This window comes from Anguilla anguilla, chromosome 12 (genome assembly GCF_013347855.1).
Source record: "Anguilla anguilla isolate fAngAng1 chromosome 12, fAngAng1.pri, whole genome shotgun sequence".
Classification (NCBI taxonomy): Eukaryota; Metazoa; Chordata; class Actinopteri; order Anguilliformes; family Anguillidae; genus Anguilla; species Anguilla anguilla.
This window is the reverse complement of record NC_049212.1, coordinates 6,136,068-6,159,728: the sequence shown is the minus strand read 5'-3', so window position 1 is coordinate 6,159,728 and position 23,661 is coordinate 6,136,068.

Here is a 23,661-nt window from a genome sequence, read left to right as displayed (position 1 = left end):
TTATTGCGTAAACAGAATGAGATAAATCTGTTGTTAATGTGTCGGTATCTGTGACCGAAACGGAGGCGCAATATCGCAAGTGTTTTGCGCTGCGGCTATTTCCTGGCCGTGTGTGTCTTAATGTCCTGCTAATTCTGTTCGGCCAGGGTCAGGATTCGCTAAACTGCCTAGCCTTGTGATAGTGAGGTGTAAATGAATGCAAATTACCATAATTAATCTGCTCACGCAATCACATATCATATCGGGTTTTGAGTGTGTAAAAAACAGTGGTGGTGACCTGAAAGAACCTCTTGCAGTATTAAAGATTTTCCATCTATTTCCAATCTATTTCTGGATACTCCCTCTTGACATGAATGACAAGCCCGTTGTCAAGGCAACTACCAAACCCTGTGTGTGCTTGTCTGTACGCGTGTTTCTCATATCAGTATTTTATTTTGAACCCATGGACATACAGTGTTTTCATCCCTTTATTTATCTTTAGCATGTGTTATATAATCCAAACAAAACACGGCATCAATAGATTTAGTAGATATGCAGCAGCTGTTTGCATATTTACATATCGACATTCTGCTTTGAGAGAATACTGTAAACTAGAGCCAGCTTTTAAACATACATAAAGTAGCAATGGCCAAGGCAAAAAAAGAAATAAAAACGGAATTATTCTAACTCAGTATGAAAAGTTTCAGTAGATTGCATGAGTGTATGACTAAGAGTTCAGGGTTCCACTTTTATTAGCAAGCTTTTATTTCTTTCTTTTTTAAGTAGTCATAACAAATTTTTTTTTTTTTTTTGTAGGATTGCTATGCAAACCTTGAGTGCAGGACAGTTAGCCTTGATCACAGTGACAAATGGAGAACAATGGAACTCAGCCATGACAGGCTACTCGGAGTACAAACGGATGATAAACGGATGATGAGTTGTTTTATGCGATTAACGAGGCAGACATATTTGAAGTGGTGCACATTACTAATGAAGCGAGGAGTTCCTGCAGGAATCTTTCGTTACTCCAGCTCTCACTGAAAATTCTCCCTTTAGCTCCAAACACAGAAACTACATTACAGCTGTTCCAGAGGCACACAATCATTTAGGCATCAACCTTTTACCATTTAAGCCCATGCCACTCACCTCAGTTTGCATAAAAAAGTAAAGGCGGAAAAAAGCACCTTACATATAAGATGTTTGATCACTTACACACTTCCCATAGGAACGCAAAATCCAAGAAGAGATCTCATAGTTGTTTCTTTCATTTATCCTAGACGCAAATGAGCTATTTTTAATACTAAGGTGAGACCAAAGGCTTTTTCTCCTACTTCTCAAATTCAACTCAGGAGAAACAACCACATCTCATTTATGTCTTACTGTGATGAAAACAAGAGATCTCTAAATGATCTTAAATAAGTCTAATTTAGGTCTCCTGAACATGGGACCATGAGACCAGAGAAAGAGCTCAAAGAAAACTCAGCTATGACTCCTAGGATCTCATGATTCTTCTCAAATATGTCTCAGTTTTCTCATAGTGACCTCATGAGAAACAACCGCATCTCAATTCGATATCCATTCGTCTTACTGAAGTCTCAAATTCATTGTCTCATTATCTCTTCTTTTCTCCTAAGGGGGTTTTAGGAGCAACAATTCAGATTGAAGTGATCTCAAAAATATTATCTGGGTTAGTAGTTTAATTATCCAAGAGATAAATAATAATACTATTACTTTGCTGAACATCATGGTCAAAAGCCTGCGTAAGGGTTTTATTTAGACTTCATTTCAGTATTTGATGAAAGGTACTGTTTGCTTACCCTATGACTTACGTTGGCTGGGGTCTGATTCACTAGGTTATAAGCTGTTTTTACTGCTCGCCAGGCAATAAAGTTTTACATTTAAAACAAAAAGATCTAGTTTTGCCTCTTCTTTTTCATGGTTTATTCTTACCACTGTCACGCAGGCCAGTTTTGCAGAACTGCCCTAATTCTTTTTATCAGGCACACCCCCCCCCCCCCCCCCCTTCCAGCCACAAAACTCTGTAGCTTTTCAAAGTCACCGCCGGCCCCTTGATGATTTACTAACCAGTTTAATTCTTACCTGGCTGCTCAGCTTGTGTATCCTGATTTAGACAGTGTCCTATGCAGAGTACAATGCAATTACTTAATGATTGACTTACTGGTCTGAAGGGATATTTTGTGACTTTTATGACTTTTTTTATCCAACTGACAGTGGACACAATGACCCTGCCCACTAGCATGTTGTACTGATGATACATTTGCTGGTCTAGCTTAGTTTCTCCATCCTCATTGGCCAAATCTACCCCCAGATCTCAATAATGAAGTGCTTTGTTGAGTCGTGGGCATGCTCTTCAGATGACTGCCAGCATGTTGCAGGTTCTGAAGCACTGAACTGCAACAACGGGACACAAGTGATGTGAGTGCATCTGGGTGCATGTCCTGCAAGGGGCTGCTGACTCCAGGGTAAGGTTGCACCAACTTTTCATAAGTTATCCCTTAAGTTAAAGGAAGTAAAGCTGACATTACAGGCTTAGTAGCTACCAGTTAGTTTAAAACTAGACAGCTACTAAATCGGGTTGCACCATGTGTCTTTAACACAAAACTTTGTTAGTATGGCATAAGCTTTTTGTAAATTAATGTACAGTTGCACAAAATGATGTCAACGTTTATTTATCCAATCGTTAAACTGGAATGGGTGTAATCGCTTGCATCTATTGCCAAAGTTGCAGCAACCAATATGACATCCAGTACACCACTATAATGGAGAAAATAGTGACTCTTTCTACCAAACTAAGGAGTTTACAATCATATTTCCTACCCAGTTATACCCATAAAGTTTGGCAGGGATGGGGTTTAAGAAATTCTTTCATATATTTGAATCGGTCTGTGATTGAAACATTATTAATGTCACCGGTATTCCTGGCCAATGGCTTGTGTGAGCATTTAGTTGATACGTACGGTTACATTTCAACTATGTTGTGTGGTGCAACATGTTTTATTTTAGTAGTGCGCATGTTGTAACTTCATAGATTTACATTACAACTAGGTTTAGTTCCTACTTATGCACAGCTGGTGCAACTGGCCCGGGGTCTGGCCTTTCAACATGGTGAAAATGTCAGTGGGACCCCTGATGGAATAGAAGGTAAATACAATCTGTTGTGCTCTGTCTGAAAGGACCCTTTTCCAAGGTTATCCTTGTCTCCAAGGTTATTCTTGGACAAGGACATGTTTCTGTGAAAGAGTTATTTGAGGCAGCTGACTGGCAATGTTTACTTCAGGTTGTAAGACAGACACAGTTTTATTAAATATGCACACAACGAGGCCAGGTTGGCAACATACAAATAAACAGCACGTGAACTCCCTGAGCCACCCATCTGTCTCTCTCTCTCTCTCTCTCTTGCCAGCAGCGGTGTGCATTTCCTTCTCTGAGCTATGGTGTCACTGCAGGCAGGACAGATAAAGGTTAATGCTGAATCTCTGCAGGCTTACCCGCTCTCCCCTGCTCTTCTCCTACAGACGGCACGTAACCACGCCCCTCCTTCACAGTCTCACAAAAGCCTTTTATTTCAGTGCAAAGGCTTAATTCTGAAGCTTTATATCATTTGTCTGTGTGTGTGTGTGTGCACGTGTGACCTTTTTCCTAAACATCTTCTTTGTATATTTTTTCCCTTCCAATTTTGAATACCCAATCCGTCTTGCACAGTAAGGTATGGGAAAGGTGTATCCTGTCTGGAGCCCAACTTCCCATGAGTAAATACCCTGTGGGGTTACCAGCATTTCCCCCCAATGTCCCATCTCAATAATAAAAGGTTATCATGCTACCCCTGTGCTACCCGCTTCCAAATAGGGAGCACTGGATCCTCCAAATGTTTAAAAGCGCACAGGACTGTCGCACATCATGGGAAGGTTGCATGACAAGTTAACATTCGTCCATAACTTTGAAACGCAGTTCACTTCAGAAATGACACAAATTACCTTGCCTAACTGAGTATGAAGAATACTTAAATTGTGCATTAAGCCACAAGATAAAGATGCACACTTAAAAAAAGGTTTGAACAGGAACATTTCTTTTTAGTGTTAAGTATGCCATATGTCATAACCAAAAAGATCTTGGATGCAGGCTTTTGTCAACAGATGCCTCTGTACTGTTTTGAAGATTCATTGGCCAGGAATGATGACCTTTAAAACAACAATTCAGGAGGAGATGGCCACTCGGATCAGGAGATGGAAATGGAAGTGGGTTTAGACACATATTAAGAAAGTAATAGGAAAACATCGCAAGACAGGCCACCTTCTGGAAGCTCCAGGGAAATTGTAAGTGGGGTAGACCAGAGAACACCCAGAGAAGGTCATGTGAATAAGAAATGCCCCCTTTTGCCGCTGAAATTGGACAAAATAACAATGTAATAAGTATTCAAATCAGGAGAGCCTGAGGTCTTGTGCAGCTTGTTTGTTCTGTAGGATATTCTACTCAAGTACACACTCATTGATAGCCCACTTGTTGTTTAAAATGTAAATGCCTTGTTTCTTGCGCTCCAAATGGATTTTACCAAATCCTCTTGTCGTGGGCAGTATAAGAAATGTACTCCTTTCAGGATTTTAAACAAACAAAAAAAAAAAAACTAATTTGAAATCTCAACAGGGTTTAATGCCTTAGTATTTGTTTTCTTTATTTCTTTATGCATAACTATTACATAGAGGTCTCTGAAATTTGAATAAATTTATATTTAATCCAGAACTAAATCTTATCTTGTAATAAGATTCCACTCCTACCCATAAATAGTCTATGGCAATAGCATAACAATACTAGCAGCCTCGGTTGTATATTACCCCACCAAAAGATTACACGGTGAGAATGTCATTGCTCATGGAAAGGATGGGGGGTGCTAATGGGACAGGGAATCGTACCTTTTTTGCCCATATTTTTCTGCAGTGTAAAGGCACACAAAAGTCATTGGTCTTTTTTTCAGTGGCACTGCTGTTTTAAGTGTGGATCCGGCTCACTGTTTTCCCCTGTTATTGTTTCCGCTCAGGGGTAGGGGATTAAAGTGGACCGTGCACTGACGGAAATGCACATAAATAACACTGTGCTCTTCCAGCCTGATTGGGTCAGGGCTTATCCTGACTGATGGGGAAACTCTGCCTGCACCTAGCTACTGCAGACTTGAAAGTCCTGTCCTGCGCACGGCCATTTTGTGTCTGTGTGTCTGTCCGCAAGTGTGCGGCTTGACATGAAGTCCTTCCTGCTTTCTTTGAATAAGTTTTTTTTATTTTCATTCTGTAGCCTAGAATTGAACCACAGTTTTAAAAATGTATTTTATTTATTTCTTGGTGACAGGGTAGTATTAGTATTGGTAGGGTATTATATGAACCAAATTATTCTCTTTCACAGCTGGGTGGTTGAAAGGGCAGATTTAGCATATTTTGCTGTAAAACTTTACAGTAAACCTGCATATGTCAATATTTGCAATTGTGTGTGTGTGTGTGTGTGTGTGTGAATACATTCACCTCCTAAATGTGTGGCATCCTTAATAAATATGAGCAAAAAAGCTTTATAAAATAAATGCACATAATAAGCTATATTCCATGCTAAAAACTATTGTTAGAATTATTTATTTCTAATGAAAATACTTTTTTCTAAACAATCATATCATTTTCCAAAAAGATACAGTCGGTATTGATGCTCCTGTTTTCAGTACTTTGCACACCCTCCCTGTGAATCTACTCTTCCTGGAGCTCTTTCAAGGTCAATGGAACTATGAACACAAATACCAAATTCTATCAGGAATCGGAATTTGGCTGCAAATGGCCATTTTCTGCAAGCCAATTATCCAAAGCATGCCTTAGAATCAAATAAAAAAATGTTAACTGGCTACAAAATGGCTCTTCATTAATGGTCATCTCCAGACTTGAATCTTGTCAAAAATGTATGTATGCTAAGAGAGCAGTCGAGAGACAAGGCATTTGTCACAGTCTGTAGGGCCGCTAACTCTCAACCAGCATTAAAATCCCCCATGCAGTCTGCTGTCCTTTCATGGCCCATTCCCAGGGAGAAGCTAGTTTCCCAAGGAGGAGAGTAGAGTTCTCTCACAGCAGAGTTTTCACAGAGCGGAGGCAACTACACTTTGAAATGTCTAAAAAGCTCTATCTCTACATAATCTGACCACAAAAACCTTTTTCCCCACGTCTTAGCTGGGTCACTCTCAGCTGTGTAGTATAATGGCTAAGGAGCTGGTCTTGTAACCTACACAGGTTCACAAACTTCACAGGTCCGATTCCCAAGTAGGACACTGCTGTTGTACCCTTGAGCAAGGCACTTAACCTGCATTGCTTCAGTATATATCCTGGTGTATACATGGATGCAATGTAAATGCTATGTAAAAGTTTTATAAGTCGCTCTGGATAAGTGTGTCTTGCTAAATGCCTGTAATGTAACTCTGGAAAATTTCAGATGGTTCTTTTTGAGTAATGGCTTCTCTCTTGACACCTTCGCATACAGGGCAGTTCTCTTGTTATGGTAGACTGGAGCACCTTTACTCTACTTTCAGCCACTGAACTCTGTAGCTCCTCCAAAGGAACTGTTGCCCTCTCCATGTCTTTCCTCCTCGTTCTGAAGCTTAATTTTGAGTGGTGGCCTTTTCCAAGCAGTATCTGGGTCATGTGATGCAGCTACCAGTTCATTTTTGACCCAACAGTGCTCACTGGGATATTCAAACACTTAGATATTATTTTGTATCCTTTTCATAAATGATGCATTTGTATCACTTTATCACTTTTGTAGAATGCTCTTTGGTCTTCTTTTCTCACCTTTTTAGATCCACAGCTTGACCAATGATCTTTAAAAAGGGTATGGTTTTTGTCCAGAAAATGTGACATTCACTTTAATCTTTTGCCAGGCACTAGACAGACTACATGCACACCCACCTGACCACCTTCAATTTGAAGACTCAATCCACAATAAAGTTGGAAAGTCAAGCCAGACTTAAAAATTACTCCACAAAGGATTTGTGATGCTTTTGCTCCTGTTAAACTGTTGCAACCACTGGAAAAATGATGTGCGCAAAACACACATGCAACTGCATGTCCAGGGAAGTACTGCCACAGTGCCTTGGACATGCATTTTTAACAAATGCAAATACAAGTGGAGCACAACAGAGGATGTTTCTGATTCACAAAGATGATCACAAATTAACAATAGCATTAACTCCTTCTGTAGTATCCCCTTTAAAAAAAAAAAAAAGGTTACTAAATAAATAAATAGGTACTATTTTTGTACCCTTTTGACTACAGGCATAATCCTGTTCTCCTCTGAAAGGAGTTTGTTTTCCAAGAGTCAAAATGACTCAAAATATTGCTGAAACAAAGTAAGAGAAGCTCAAACACAGTGGAAGTGGACGTTTTTTCTCACCTAAAATATTATTTCTATGAGTGGATACAGATGAGTGTGGCTGTGCCAGGTCAGTTTAAAAACACAGAGGAGCCACAGACACGGAAACCTGGTTCAAATTATGACAGTACAAAAATTTGTATTTTGCATATTTCTGATCTATGTCTAGGCGGGTTTCCAACAAGACCATTTGGAGAATCCAAAAGGACGCTTGGTAACCAAATGATATTATGGGTCTTTAGGGGTGTAAAATACTATTTATGCATATACTATGAACTCATGGAAGAAGTGTGCTGATATTAGCTCCCTTTCCTTCTGGCAGCAGCAAATCTGGAAGACTGTATGAAATAACTGTATTAGATGTTGATTGAGGTCCATTGATTGAACTTACCCCCATCGACATGTCAAACACATCGCACAACTTCACATGCCACATTTATTTTTCAAAATCAGGCCTGCTCCTTATTAATAAGTATACTGAACAACGTGAGTGAGAATGTATTTAGATGCTTACTGATGTAAAACGGGATCAATTTCTTCACTGAACATGCCCTCGGCTGTGGAGTCAAAGCTGTTTTCACAGTCCTCCTCAGAAATATTCACTCAGACGATTGATTTCTTCCAAGGCCTCCAAATGGCAAGTCTTTGGTTTAGACTTAATAATAAAATAAATAATTTTTCGTTTTTGAAACAACAACGTTATTAGTTATGTAGCCTCAAGAGCTTCTTTTTGTCAGTGCATGACGTTCTCAGCATGCATACTGAAAACAGTTTGAAAAGCTATTCCACGATTCTCCCTCCACGTCTTCCCCGCAGGTACTTCACACACGGGTGTGGAGTGTCAGGATTTATAGCGGGAGCCTGATGATTATTTGCCCCAGGTGTGTAGCCTTTCAGGTGAATTTCTCAATCTGAAAGCTTTCAGGGCTCCCCCTGTGCAACCACATATCTCCCTTCTAACACCTGGCCTCTTCCTTCACCACAGTATATACACTGCCGGCTGCCCTATTCTGTCCAGTAGCTCCTAGCCAAAAAATATCTTTGTTTTAGCAACCGTCTCCTCACTGCTACTGTTGCTGTTGCTGCTGCTGCTGAATCCCACAGTCAAAATGCGTGCCAAGGCCTGCAATTGTCACAGGTTCGATGCTTCTGGGAACCCGCTGCAGATGTCATTCATTAGCAATTATGTCCCTGATGAAGAACGGGGAAAAACAACCACATCAGAGGGCACTGATACACACAAGGGGCATGGAGACATGTTTCAATTTGCTTCAGTTCTTAAAGTGATAGTGAAGGTAAATCCCTGAATGGCTTCAGATTCATTACTATGGTATGTATTAAGCCTCAATAACAGTAAGGGAAATCAATTGCATTGTAGTATTGACATGTCAATCTAAACATTTCATCTATTCCTATGTGGGGATTAAACTGGTGGAGTTCAATTTATTACCAGGCTCTGGGCTGTTGGGTCCAGGTCCTTCATGATGTCATGAAAGATCTGGACCCAACAGCTCAGAGCCCCGTAATAATGAAATGGCCAATAAATATTTTAGTCTTGTTGCATATCTCCTCCCATAGTTTGAGACAAATAAAAGGCTTCTGTCCTACTAAACCAGTGATAGCGCTTGTTATTATAGTAATTGACATTATTTTGCATAAATATTTGGTGGATATGTAAGGGTAGTACACACATCTCTCTGTGATAATGTATGGCTATTTAAACTATTTTCAGCCCCTTTACACACGTGTTAAATGGACCAGCCTTTAATTCAGCACAGGCAGTGTTCACAGTGTTTTTATGTATTTATATAAAAGCATCATATCGTCCACACAGTGTTGAAATACAGATGTGTGTCATGTTTACCATTGCAGATCAAAATGTTGGCATGAGGGCGGGTCCTATTTACATTACATTACATTACATTTATTTGGCAAATTTTTATCCAAAGCGACGTACAAAAAGTACATTTCATGGTCATAGACAACTGCTAAACACAGGTTCAGTAAGGTACAATACTTATTTTGTACAGCTATTTCTAGCCAAGAACACAGTTTAGTTCACACAGTGAACGCTATTCAGTCCTAACCTCTGCAAAGCCAACTAGGCAGAAGAATACGCTACAGTATTAGGACAAAGTGATAACAAGTGGTGGGGGGGGGGGGGATTTAGCCTGGATGAAAGAGAAATGAATTCACACAACCAATTGCTCTGATGCTCAGAAAGAGAGAGAGATAGAGAGAGAAAGCTCTGAATCCTTCAGTAAACCCATGGAGGATCAATCAAGATGAATTAATACAGTACATTCCCCCCAGTATATAGCCATCAAAGATAGTTATTAGGAATGTATTAGCAGAGTATTCTGAGCATAGAGCATAGCCCAGGATGTCTTTATACAATTTCCTACTTTTTGTCATTTCAGTAAAACACTGACAATTGAATATTTTTCTCCTCTTATTGCAATTTAATGGGATCCGTGTGAATACACTCAGTTAAAGAAAAACTAAATTATACACATAATGTAGCAAAACCAGCTTAGTGGATGGCAAAGTGTTTCTTTAGACTAATAGTAAATGGGGGCCCAAATGACTAATGAATCACATAAATATGTGACTTTGCCAGCGTTTGCTCATTGTTTTAGCATTGCAGTCACAGTTTGCAGGATTTGTGGATTTAACGTACGCCACTCTATTCTTACAGGACAGCTCATTGATTTTAAGCCATGTGAGACCTTCGAATGGCAGGCTATGCTTTATTTATTTATTTATTTATTTATTTATTTTTCCTGCTTTCCAGACATCTGTGCTCTACTCTTACCAATTCTAAAATCTCCAAGTCAAAAATGAGTTGTGACACATTGAGAGAGTATATTGAAGATGCCCAGCTTTGGCAAGGAGTGAGCCTTCTATGCACTCCTATTCTGTCTAACGTTGCTAAGGTGATCCCCGTGCTGAAATACCTGGTTGTAAAATAATGGCAGACTCTGCCTTAAAGTTAACACTGAGACACTTCTGTGTCCTCAAATACTACTACTACTACTACTACTACTACTACTACTACTACTACTACTACTACTACTACTACTACTACTACTACTACTACTACTACTACTACTACTACTACTACTACTACTACTACTACTACTACTACTACTACTACTACTACTACTACTACTACTACTACTACTACTACTACTACTACTACTACTACTACTACTACTAATAATAATAATAATAATATTAGATTGCATTTATATAGCTACCATCACCTCACAATGAAAGGATTTCACCTCAAATATGTTCATAGTGAGCTGCAGGTGGGGGGACCCCCAATGTTTGGCCCCCACCTGTGTGATGCATGCCAGTGAATTTGGGCCAAGAGTTCTTCACACCTCAGCAAAGGTGGGGAGGGAGGGGGGCAGGGACTTATTTACCCAGTTACACTCAGGGAAGATTAGATGAGCAGAACTGAGAGAGCTGAAGCCTGATTGTTGCCATGGGATCTTTAACAATGCACCATAACCCCATCTACTTCCTTACTCTTCTGCTCATCATCCTCTCCTGCTGTTTCACCGTTCTCACACTGTTAGCCTCCTGCTGCGCCCATTTTCTCATAGTCTGCATTTTTGGCTCACACACACACACACACGCACACACACACACAGTGCTTGAAGTCTGTGACCTATAGACATCACCAGGTGCTGAGTATCTTCTCTGGTGATGCTCTGCCAGGCCTGTACTGCAGCCACGTTTAGCTCCTGCTTGTTTTGGGGGCTAGTTGCCTTAAATTTTCTCTTAAGCATATGAAACGCATGTTTCAGTCAATACATTTCCAGTTTTGGGCTTTGAAAAACTACTTTGTTGCTTTAGCAGTATGTTTGGGATCATTGCCTTGCTGTAGGATGAAGCCCCATCCAATGAGTTTTGAGGCATTTGAACAGATAAATGCTTTTGTAACTTCATAATTAATTTGGCTGCTGCTATAAACAGTTACATCATCAATGAGGAGACGTGAGCGAGTACCTGTGGCAGCCATACATGCCTAAACCATAACACCCTCCACAACCTTGTTTCTCGGATGAAGGGAGTGCTTTGGATCTTGGGTACTTTGTTCTTGCCATCACTACAAATCAATCTTAGTCTCATCTGCCCACAAGACTGTTTTCCAGGTACTCCTAAGCAAAATATAACCTGTCCAATTTGGGTTTTGCAGCAAACTAGTGGTTTGCATCTTGTAGTATAGCCTCTGTAGTCTTGCTCATGAAGTCTTCTGTGGACAGTAGTCACTGACTCATCTACGCCTGACTCCTGAAGAGAGTTACTGATCTGCTGGACAGGTGTTTGGGGGTTTTCCTTCATTATGGTGAGAATTCTTCAGTCATCATCTGTAGAGGTCTTCCTTAGCCTAACAGGCCATTTGTGATCACTGAGCTCACCAGTGCTTTGTTTCTTTTTAATTATATTTCATAATAATTTAATGTTTGATTTTGGTTTGCATAAGGTTTGGCCTATGTCTCTGACTTTTTTTTCTAATTGCTTAGCCTCATAATGGCTTCCGTGACTTTCATTGGCACAACTCATGTCCTCATGTTGACACACACCTATAACAAACTCAAAGACAATCAAAAGCCTAGATTCAAGATGATAGATACTGAATGCTCTCTTATGCCTACACTAAGTAAGCAATTTAACACACAAGACTAATCAGAAACACTTGTGAAGCCATTTGTCCCAAATAAAATATGGTGCTGTGAAATGAGGGTTCTATGTGTAAAAAGTGCTGCAATTTCCACATGGTGAAACCAGAGCCAAATCAAGAAAAAAATATAGCCCAAACTTAATGGAAATCATGGTACATATAAACATATACAGTTTTAAGGTTTTTAATGGCTAAAGACTACAAGCAAGGCCAATTAAAAAAAATAAAAATACAAAAACACATTTGCAATAATTTCAAAAACTCTGGGCACTCCAAAGATTCAAAGACATTTTATCTTCCTGCTGTACAAAAGGGTTCCCATGGAAACCCTGCTTAATGCTAATTAGACATGGAAGCAACTTCATGTGTCAAGGTTATGGGTTCATTTCTGTTAAAGCCAGCAGATAATCTTCAAGTAAGGCTTCAGTTAACACAGTATATATCTAAGTTCATGTGAACTCTTTTACAGCTGTATACAGTATTTGCACTAGGGTTGTAATGGTACAGTGTGATATTTAAATGTAAAATCACAATAACATAAACTTCACTGTATCCTTCCTAGTGTGTTAGAAAGTTCCACATACCTTTTGCGTTAGCTGGTCAAATTTGACCCATGTTTTACCTCAGCACAAAAAACTCAAAAAACAATGATTGTCATCCAGTATTGTTTTTTCCCCTCAAAACTAACTTTTTATGCTTTCATAATTATACTATCACTATTAAATTTATTTTATGGTCCCAAGACCATTTTCCTTACAATATACCACTTGTTTTCAGTAAAAAAAATAAATAAAATAAAAAATAAAAAATGTATAATTTATAATGTAATAATCATATTTCCTATAGCAAAGGCAAGGGGTAATTATGTTATAGTACTATAATAGACTGATATTAGAACACACTTTTCTGGAATAAATTGCTTGTGGTTTAAAAAAGAAAAAAGTTATTTTTTCACCGTAGTGACATCTGTGGTGTTATGGGTCAAAATTTGATTAAAGGCTCAAAATAATAAACTCACCAACCCCCGAGCCCCGGTCTCGAGGTCTAGAATAGTGACTGGGAAAAGATCTGTGAGAAACAGTGAGCAATTATGTTTATAACCAGACAATACCAGATGCAGGATTATCTCTTTGAATAATCTCTTTACCATTCAGGAGGATGTGTCTCTTTCTTTCCTTGTGTGTTTGTGTCCATATTCTGCGAGAAACGTTGAGTTGCTATGGGGAGAGGAGTGCTGGTGGGGGAGGAGGGGTGCACAAATCCATACTGCGAGAAAAATGTTGTTCCCGGAAAGGAAGACAGAAAGAAAGAGAGAGAGAGGGGGGATGTGTGTGCAGGTGTGTGAGTGTGTGTCCATATTCTGCCAGAAAAATGTATCTCCCATGGGGGGAGGTGCCAGAGGGATTGGGAGTACAAGTCCATACTGCAAGTAAATAATTGTTCCCGGGGAGGAAGGGGAGGGGTGGGGTGTCTAGACTCAAAGATGAATCCTGTTTTAGTCAAGTTAGATCCACAGAACTATCAACAACTTTTCAATGCTGTATGCCATACTATCAAGAGCCAGTATTCTCTGCCAAGTCATATTTGACCCATAACACCACAGACATTACCATTTTTTTGAAGGTTTTTTTTAGAAACTTTCATAATTGACTAAAATGGTTATCATTGGTTTTGTTTATATAGCTGTTTTTAATGATACCATGAAGCCTTGTTCCAATAAAAAAAAACTAGATGGTATTTATTACATAACTTAACTTCAAATGTGACCCTAACACAAGAGGGGGGATACTATATTAGTTGATGATTTTGTTGCACGGAAATGTTTAAATTCAAATCTCTGCAGTGTGTTGAGATTCATGTTGTAGATCCAATTGGTATTAGTTTTTAATTGTTAATTTGTACATGGTGGTGCAGTGGGAAGCACTGTCGCCTCACAGCGAGAAGGTCATGGGTTCGAATTTGGGCCTTTCAGTGTGGAGTTTGCATGTTCTCCCTGTGTCCACGTGGGTTTCCTCTGGGTACTCCGGTTTCCTCCCACATTCCAAGACATGCAGGTTAGGCTAATTGGAGACGCTAAATTGCCCATAGGTATGAGTGTGTGAGCGAACGGTGAGTGGCCTCTCCAGGTCGTATTCCTGCCTCTCACCCATGCATGCTGGGATGGGCGCCAGCACCCCCCACAACCCTGCCCTGGATAAGCGGGTATAGATAATGGATGGATGAATGAAATTGTGCACGGCAAGCCATACATATGTTCTAACATGGGGGAATAAAATTTTACCACAAACATTTAATTCTCTATTGCATTTCTGTCCCTTAGCATTAAATCAATTTCTTCCACACTACAACAAACTGCTATATTTTTCCTAGTATCAATTCATATTTGTTTTAGAGTCAAATACTTTTCTACGCTTTACTGATCTTGTCTGGTGTATTGGAACCAATGAAATGCTCTCAAAAAGTGCAAATCCCACCTTCTGGTCATATTGGCAGGCTCAATTACACTAGGCAAGATCAAAAAGCACAGAAAAGTATTTGAATCCAAAACAAATACGTATTTTACCCAGGTCTGCTGGCTAATAATGGTTGCAGCTTCACAACAATAACTCAAGAATGGCTTTATGTAAATTTAGCCACATACTTACTTCTTAATTTGATATGCACTTTTAGAGAAGCATACTTAATTACATAGCTGCCTACCTAGACTGTGAATTCAATGCCCGAGTTTCTGTCAGTCAGCACAGCCTTGGATACAGTTGAAGGACAGGACAGTTCTTTCCCAGTACAAGTTTGATGAAGTCAAGGAGTGTACCACAGTGTTTGTAGGTGTAAATTTAGTGGACCCACTAGCAATCTTCACAGTCTGATGTGTGCATTAGTCCATAAAGAGTACTTGTGATGAGCCTGTGTTTTGATCATTACATTACATTACATTACATTTATTTGGCAGATGCTTTTATCCAAATCGACGTACAATAAGTGAATACCAAAGGTCATTGGAGCAACTAAAAAAGACAAGTTCACTTTGGAAAATGCTACATGTTCTTATGAAGCATTTGAATGCAGAAAAATGGCACATTAAGCACAAACCATTCCGGCTCCCTAATCACTTTTCTCCCCTCACCGTTCTCCAGAATAGAAGCATCGTCCCAGAAGGCATCCACATAAATTTCCTTGGTCTTGTCAGGTTAGTTCTTGAGGGATAATTGTCCCACTGGTCATCAATGGCTGGGACACGGTCAGCATCATTTGCGTCCACAATCTGTGGCACTTGTTGCATAAGGGGAACCAGTGAGGGATGCTGTGGCTGTGATCTTGCATCAATCACAATGGCAGGGGAGAGGCACTCAATATAGGTTTAAAGAGGATCAGAAAAGTCAAAGTGTTTCTTAATTACAGTCTTGATAAATGTTAGACAATGCACATGAAAATCGGTTAAGAAGGCAGGTGGGGTCTTAGACTACTGCATCTGTTGCATTACCTTTACACCTGAATACACAGGGCCAGATTTACTACAAGATTTACTTTGCAACTAGTGTCAGGTGTATATATGATGCATTCTGTGCCAGAAACATCTGTCTTATCTATCAAACAGGTGCACGGGGCTGGAAATACTGTATGCAAGTCATCTACGAGAGTCATCACAAGGTGCGCTTCTCTCCTGAATGCATATGCATTTAAGGGGGGGTCACATAAATAGGAGGTTATTATTGCGGCTGATTATATATTCCACTGCATTTACTAAAATTCACGCAATTAAGGATTGATTTTTGCATGACATTTCTCTGCCTCTAAGCATGTGTAAATCAAGGTGCAAGCAAGATGGATACACAGGTATAGGCCTTGAAGATGTACTGAAAGAATCTTCACAACAAGAATCACACTATTTCAACTCCCCAAACAAGAAATCATCAAACGGTACAGATTGAGCAGCCTCACAATAATTAAGGCTGGGTATTTATCTCGGCAAATATTTATGTTTAAAGACCAATTCAGCTCAGATGCAATGATGTGCCAATGTTTGAGAATGACTAATCAAAATTCATAACCATTGGGGAGCACTCAATAAAACACACCAATGCTAAGCTTCAAGCATGGAACGGCCAGGTTAGTTTGCTAAAACAGTGCATTAAAAAACTGCAGTCTTAGAACAACGTCTTGTGGATAGATGAGATGAGTATTAACCTGTACCAAAGGGATGGAATGAGGAAAAATTATGGAGAAGGAAAGGCACTGATCATAATCCACAGTGCACACAGCGAATGATCCCCCCCCCCCCCCCCCCACTCTCTCAAACCGGGTGGAGATGATAACCCTTAGTAAACTAGCTTAAAATCTCGAATGATTAACGTCTATTTTTGTCTAACGTCTAATTAATTGTTTTATTAAAGTAGCCATTATTCCATGAATTCTCGCTTTGCAAAAACATAATTGAAACAAGAGAACAACTCTCTGAGGAATGTTGCATCGGCTTAATGATGAGAACCATTATTCACAATGATTCTCATCAGTCATCAATAATGTGCTGTCTGCCTTTTCATTTGTGTTTGAAAAGCACATCACAAAGTTATGCCAGGGGTATGACATACGAGTGCCAAAATTAAACACTGCAGTTTAATGGATCAGGTGCATCTTGGGTAATAGCAATCCTGATTCCTCATGCCACTTTTGCGTAATGCTATGGGTAAAAGGTTGAAAGTTCTGGCTGTGCAGATCCATGGATCTTTGGTTGTTTGAACCTTTAAAAAATAAATAAATAAATCAATTTGAAGTGGCAAATCAAGACAAGAAATTAATCACATTTTTTTATGAACATGAATTATAGAACAACCGAGCAAGCTGCAAACCTTGTAACAATGCCAAACTGGCCACGTTTGGGTAAAACGATCAGGTCACCCATTCAAGGCAATGTCAACAATGCACATTTCCACAGTGAAGTCATCGCGGCCATTTTTCAAAGCCAGAACTAGGCAAAGAAGGCAGACGTGACCTTGCTTTGTAGCCGTTAAACTCCAATCCCTGTGGTAGCCATCCTACTGAACCCCACTCGTGAGCACCCACCCGTCTTTTATGGGTCAGGAAGTATAACGTTTTTACTGCAAGCTAACTGTCTTGCAACGCCCTTTGTATCGGCTTTTAAAATGCGGTGGGTCCTCACCTCTCGAAGTGCCAGCTATAAAAAGCCTTTGAAACATTCATAACCCAGGTTTAAAAGAGCACCTGCTATTACTTCATGACATCAAAAAGGAATCGGTCTTGTGGACGCACAGCTATATGCCATTGTGCAGAATGATGAAGATGTTATAGTGTTTGGAGCTAACGCAAAGAACAAAGAGTAGGCAAGAATATATATATATTTTTTATTACAGAATCCTTTTAGTAAGGATGCAGCTTATCTTTGTTTTTTTGTCATCATTCCTTGTTTTATACCCATTGTTGTTTTCCTGCAAAGGGCATATGTTTTCTGTAAAAACTACAACAGATATTACAAAATTTTATTTCATATATAAACTTCATTTATACAGGACAGGTTGACTTTTACAGCAACACCCTGTTTCACATTCACAACCACTTAACACACATACTATATCACTTTCACATATTTGATATGCCTGGGTGTATTACTGGGCTCTCTCTCTCTCAGAACGGAAGCGTCTTTGCTAGTCAGACAGACGCAGTCGTCATTTTCCCGTCCCGAGCCCATGTCATTAAAATAGCGAATGACCCTGCGCCCGTATGGGTGCGTTGGTCTTAAAATGAGTAGTGGTCATGGGCAATGTTGATGAATTGCTATTTTGATGCAGTTGAAAGTGGTTAGGTTATGACCCAACCATAACCTGGTCATAAAAATAATAATAATTATTATTATTATTATTGTTATTATAAATGTATTTGTATAGCACCTTTCCAAGCATGGTTTGCAGCACAAAGTGAAGGTAGAAGCATAGAAAGAAGACAAAATGGAAAATAAATGTAAAAATAACATTAAGAACACAGTAGACAATTAATAATAATAATAATAATAATAATTATATATTAAATAAATAAAAATAAAATAACCACAGATAATAATAAGTAACAAATCACATGTAAAATAAAGCAACATTTTATGACAACAGCTATGGAAAAAAAAAAACATTTAAAAAGAACATTAAGAAGATGGAAAAAAAATAATTACATGAAGAAATAGTCTGTTGTCAAAGTTGTTCCAATTAAAAGCCAAGGTAAAAAAAACAAAAAAAAGTTGTTTTTTTAAAACTGTTCACAGAGCTTGCCTGTCGGATTTTTAATTGTAGGTTGTTCCACTGGCTTGGAGCATAGAATTAAAAAAGGCGCTTTCCCCCTTTTTTGTGTTTTACTTTGGGTGTATTGAGTAAGGAGGCCTTAGCGGATCTGAATTCTAAAGAAAATGGGGAAGCAGTGCAATGTGGCCATCTCTCTTGTTTTAGTCAAAATTCCGGCAGATGCATTTTTTACCACTTGAAGTTTTGGCAGCAAAGTGAAAAGGGCATTACAATAATCTAAGCAGCTAAACACAAACCCAGTGCCGGAAAGACCAAGCCATTTTTCTAGATGATGAATTATTGCATGGTTTATGGTATCAAATACAGCCGTCAGATCCAATAAAATAAGAACCACCAGCATCTACGCTTAGTCGAAGGTCATTCACTCCTTTGACCAAAGCATTTTCTGTGCTATGGGTAGCATAGAAGCCTGACTGAAACTTCTCCCATATAGAGTTGTTATTTGAAAAATCATGTAATTGCTTAAAAAACTACCTTCTCTCGTATTTTTCTTTAGAAGGGAAGATTGGAAGATAGGTTTAAAATTACTAAAAACAGAAGAATCCAAATCAGTCACTATGGCAGTCTTAAGAGCAGTAGGGAAGTATCCAGTTGACAGTTAAGAGCAGTTAATAATGCTTAGGATGTCTGTCTCTGAAAAGACAATGGAACCCATCTTTAAAATGCTAGTGGGAATAGAATTAAGAAAACAAGTAGAGGGTTTCACTTTTGAGGCAATATCACTAAAGGACTCAGTGTCTACCAGTCTAAAAGAGGTCATGGTAACTTTCTTTGGTGAACTAGGAGTATCTACTTCACCTGTCCCCATTTGTGTAAAATTAGACCTGTTACTAACTTGTGTTGAAAATAATTTGCAAACTCCTCACACTTATACATAGTCAGAATACATTTAAAATTAGGATGGGTATTTAAAATACAAAAAGGTTGGTCTTGCATGTAAATCACAGAATGTTGTGGAAAGGGGGAATGGAATTATGATGACAAATTAGTATAGAACCACTCCAACAATTCTTACTTCTCACATCGGAATGCAATCAAGTTTGGAGGACCTAAGAGGAATCTGTTCTCTGTTTTTTTTTCCACAAAAGGATTACATATTCATAATTATTAAAGTGTGATAACCCAAAAAATGATGTGATGCCAAGACCCAAAATATAATCCAAATTAGCATAATCTCATAAGAAGAGCTTAAGTGACAATAACAGCTCTCGCTTAACTTTACTAAAAATAAGGAACAAGGGCTATTCTTCAATTGCATGGCATTTATTTTTTTGTGTAGTGTGGACAGGGACACAAACACAGGGCCAGGCAATTTGTTTCCTGGTAATTTCATTCCACTCTTGGAATGGTCTTCAGTTGTTATTTATGAGCTTATACTAACTGCAGCTAAAATGTCAGATCATACAAATGATTGCACTGTTTGACTAATTAAGGGTGGAATTTGGGGCCATCTGGGTAGTGTAGAGGTATAAGCACTCACCTACCACCGGGTTCAATCCCCGGCAGCGGTACTTCCGGCTTGAGACCTGGGTTCAATCCCCAGCAGCGCTACTTCTGGCTTGGTCAGACGTTCCTACGAACACAATTGGCAGTGTTTGCTGGTGGGAAGTCGGTGAGGGTATGAGTCCTGATTGTTGCATTAGCGACTCCTACTGGTTGGTTGGGGCGGGGATCTGGGGGAGATAGCGTGAACCTCCGCACATGTTACGCTCTCCCAGGGAAACTCCTTGCTGTCAGGTGAAAAGAAGCGGCTGGCAACTCCACATGTATCAGAGGCTGGCATGTGGTAGTCTACACCCTCCCCAGACCGACAGAGGATAGTGCATCGACCAGGACTGTGATACACACGGGGAATTAGTATAACGAGTAAATTGGGGAGAAAATGGCAACAAAAAAAAAGTACAGTCCAAGAATGGATAATGCCCTCCTTGCAACCTCTACACTACTACATTTCCACTAAGGCCTTTGTTTAAGCAGACATTACAGATTTGCTTTATGCTTCCCACATGTTTGAATCAACCGGTCAGTAACATTTAGAGAAGAAATACATGATTGCATGAAACACCATGTATATTTGGCATTTCTTTCTGTTATGTATAGTTTTTATTCTTCTTCTTCTTCTTGCTCTTATTTTGCTCTTCTTCTTCTTGTTCTTCTTCTTGTTCTTCTTCACCAAGTAGACTGAATAATCAATTTTGAGATGTCAAATAAACCAAGTATTTCTTTTTTTTTTAAAATTTATTTTACAGTGATGACTTGGGGAACACACAACTTGTGCCTGCGGTAAACAGTTTGACTCTAGACTGGAGTTAGGCTAATATCTGATCTAGGATCAGCAATTTAAGGTGGGTGCACATTTTTGCTGGCAAGGCATCTTCTCCTCTGTTAAAGTGCTTCAGTGTTGTGATCTGAAATGAACTCTGCTGTAACTTTGTCATTCAGGGTATTATGCTAAATCAAACTTTATTGAGGTCATGCTATCTTTTTGGATTAGTGGGGAATTGCTAAAGTCATTTCCCCTTACAAGATCCAACTATTTTGAATTAGTCCTCGGATGATGTTCTGGAGGGATTTTTGAGATCAGAATATTCCTGGGATTTTTCATTTTCCGTAATATTTAACTGTACGCATCTAATTCAAAATGATACGACGTGAATGAATTCATGACCTCGTCTTCCCTTTGGCTAATGGTGCACAGATGGTGTTCCGCTTATTCTCAGATCGTTATATCCTGTGGATTGATAGCAGAGCCACCCGAGTAAGCCATACAGGTGTGGAAATCACAGAAATCTACCTGGCTTCAGCTTGATGTTGATTGGGGGGGTATTGTATCTTGAAGGGTAAGTGCCACATCCCCCAAAGAAATATGTTAGATTGGGCTTCAAATCTGATAAATTAATCACTCCTGACGGAAACACCTGAAGTCATGGCAGAAAATGGCTTCTGTGATGTGCAATGGCATGGGGGGAACACAAATAGCCATGCTATTATAACTTTAGGTTGAGAAGATGAGAAGTGGACAGATGATTCTGAATCGAAGAGCATTATCAGTGACTCAGATGACTCTGAGGAGTCTGTGGAACACATAATCACTGATCCAGATGATGCGATACAGCAGTACAGGTTCGAGCCAAAGGAGCAGGGATCAGAGTCAGAGGATTCTTCCCAAAGCCAAAAACCAGAGCAGTTCATAGCAATCTTGCCCTGATTCATACGAGAAGCCTGATACCAATCGTCCGCATCCCTGTGCGTCCAGTTTGGGGATTTTAGACATGCATGCTGTGGGACAAGGAATGATTAATTAGAAATGTTTAATTTTCTGAATCCAGCAGTTCCAACAGTCAATGCCCTTGTTAAAATGTCCAGCACTCTGAATACTAAACGCAACCAATATTGCGTGCTAGTACCCCACACTTAACCTACATGTAAAATACATTTTATGTGATTGTCACACGTCAAGCGTGACACCTCTGGGAGGAGAGATGCGGCAGTACCGGGGAACACCGTTTCTGTCGCATGGAGAGAGAGAGCACCCACCTACAAACATTAAATAAAATAAATGGACCACTTCACCCTTCCCCCTCACAAGTTCCAGGCAAAAACAATAAACTAAAATAACAAGCTAAAATAACAAAGACAAAAGAAAGTAAAACAGAGCAGCAACTTTTCAGTTGGCCTGCTCTGTAGCTGACCCGCCTTCCCGGCCAGGTCCAGCTCCTCCAAATTTTCAGCTGAGGATTCCTTTCTTGGTCTTTAGTGCTCAAACAAAAACAAAGCAAAAATCATAACTGCGCTCTCGGTGTTAGCTCCCAGTCTCGGCCCCAAACTGTGGAGAGCAGCACACCTTTAAGCACCTGGGCTGATTCGCTAACGCAGCCCAGGTGCATGTGCTCTCTTCACCAGCCAGCGCAGAACAATCTGCCTCACTGGTGGACCGACTGCTACAGTGATTTAATTTAATAATTATTATTTTAAATGAGAATTATCAATTAAATCACCAAGTTCATTGATAGGTCAGTCTACAGTGCACTAGTGGAATCAACCAACAAGTCAAAACATATCTGTACCAGGTTTTAAGATTAAATAATTGAATTGAATAAGAAGCAGTCAATTATAGTAATGAATTGAAAACATACATTCTTTATTTCATGCAGGCACACTATTTCTAAATTACACTACAGAAGACAACATACAAAACATTAAACAATTAATCTAGAAATACCAGAAAAGAGAGAGAGAGAGACGGATAAGCCAGACCTTGCCAAAGTATCACCCACTTCCAGTATAAACGCCACAGGATGAAAGGAAACCAGCCACAAGCACACAACCAAGGAACCACCATCAAAATAAAAAGAGGAAAACTCTTCTTCTTCAAGGCTTTGAAACCAAACGCAACACAAACACTTTTTCCTGTGGCCATCTTAAATACCTTACCCAGCATGGTTTGAGGATGTTTGCTCTGATTGGGTCATGCCGTGTTAAGGTTCTGGAGAGAAGGGAAGGGGGTCAGACAAATTTATGACTAGGACTGGCCTACCTAAAGATTGTATTCAAACTTAAAGCAATGGGAAATGTTAGAAATGCAGGGTCTCCGACTCCCGATATGGTGTCCTGTGTCATCTGGTCTGTCTCTTCTGAGCAGGTGAGACCCATAGATGGTCTGCCTACATTATAGTATCAGTGGATTTTAAATTGCCCCAATCACATTAGCTTTGATGCTTATGACGGGGAGACCAGGCCACATTCTTATTTGCTGTTTCCCTCTCTAAGGCCAGAATCTAAACACTACATATCCCACAATTATCCTACAATGCTAACAGTGTTAGCTCTATTAATGGCTGCAGATGGACGGCACTAGCTTAGCTCCTACCTTAGAATTTACTTTAATTCGCTTCAGGCGAGCAAAATAGTCTAGCACCATATGTCGATTTAACTTGTTTTCCATTGGTGTTGTCACAATAACTTGCTTATGCACATCAAGTTGTAGCGATATAGGCTAATGTAGACTGAGAAAGGGAGGCGAGGCAAGAAGAGAAATGGATTTAATATTTTAGGGCTCATTTCTCGCCTTTATTTCAATAAAATTATGTTTTTGAACAATGTGAATTATAAAATAGGACAGCTTCTTCCATTTGGCTGGTGTTTTTAATTAATAATATCTGTTTCTTACCCTTTACGGGAGACTAATGACACAAAGCTACTCAAGTGTGAGGAGCTAATTTCTTCAGTCTGAGAAATTGTTTTAAAAAAAATTAAATCTCAGCATGCAGCCTG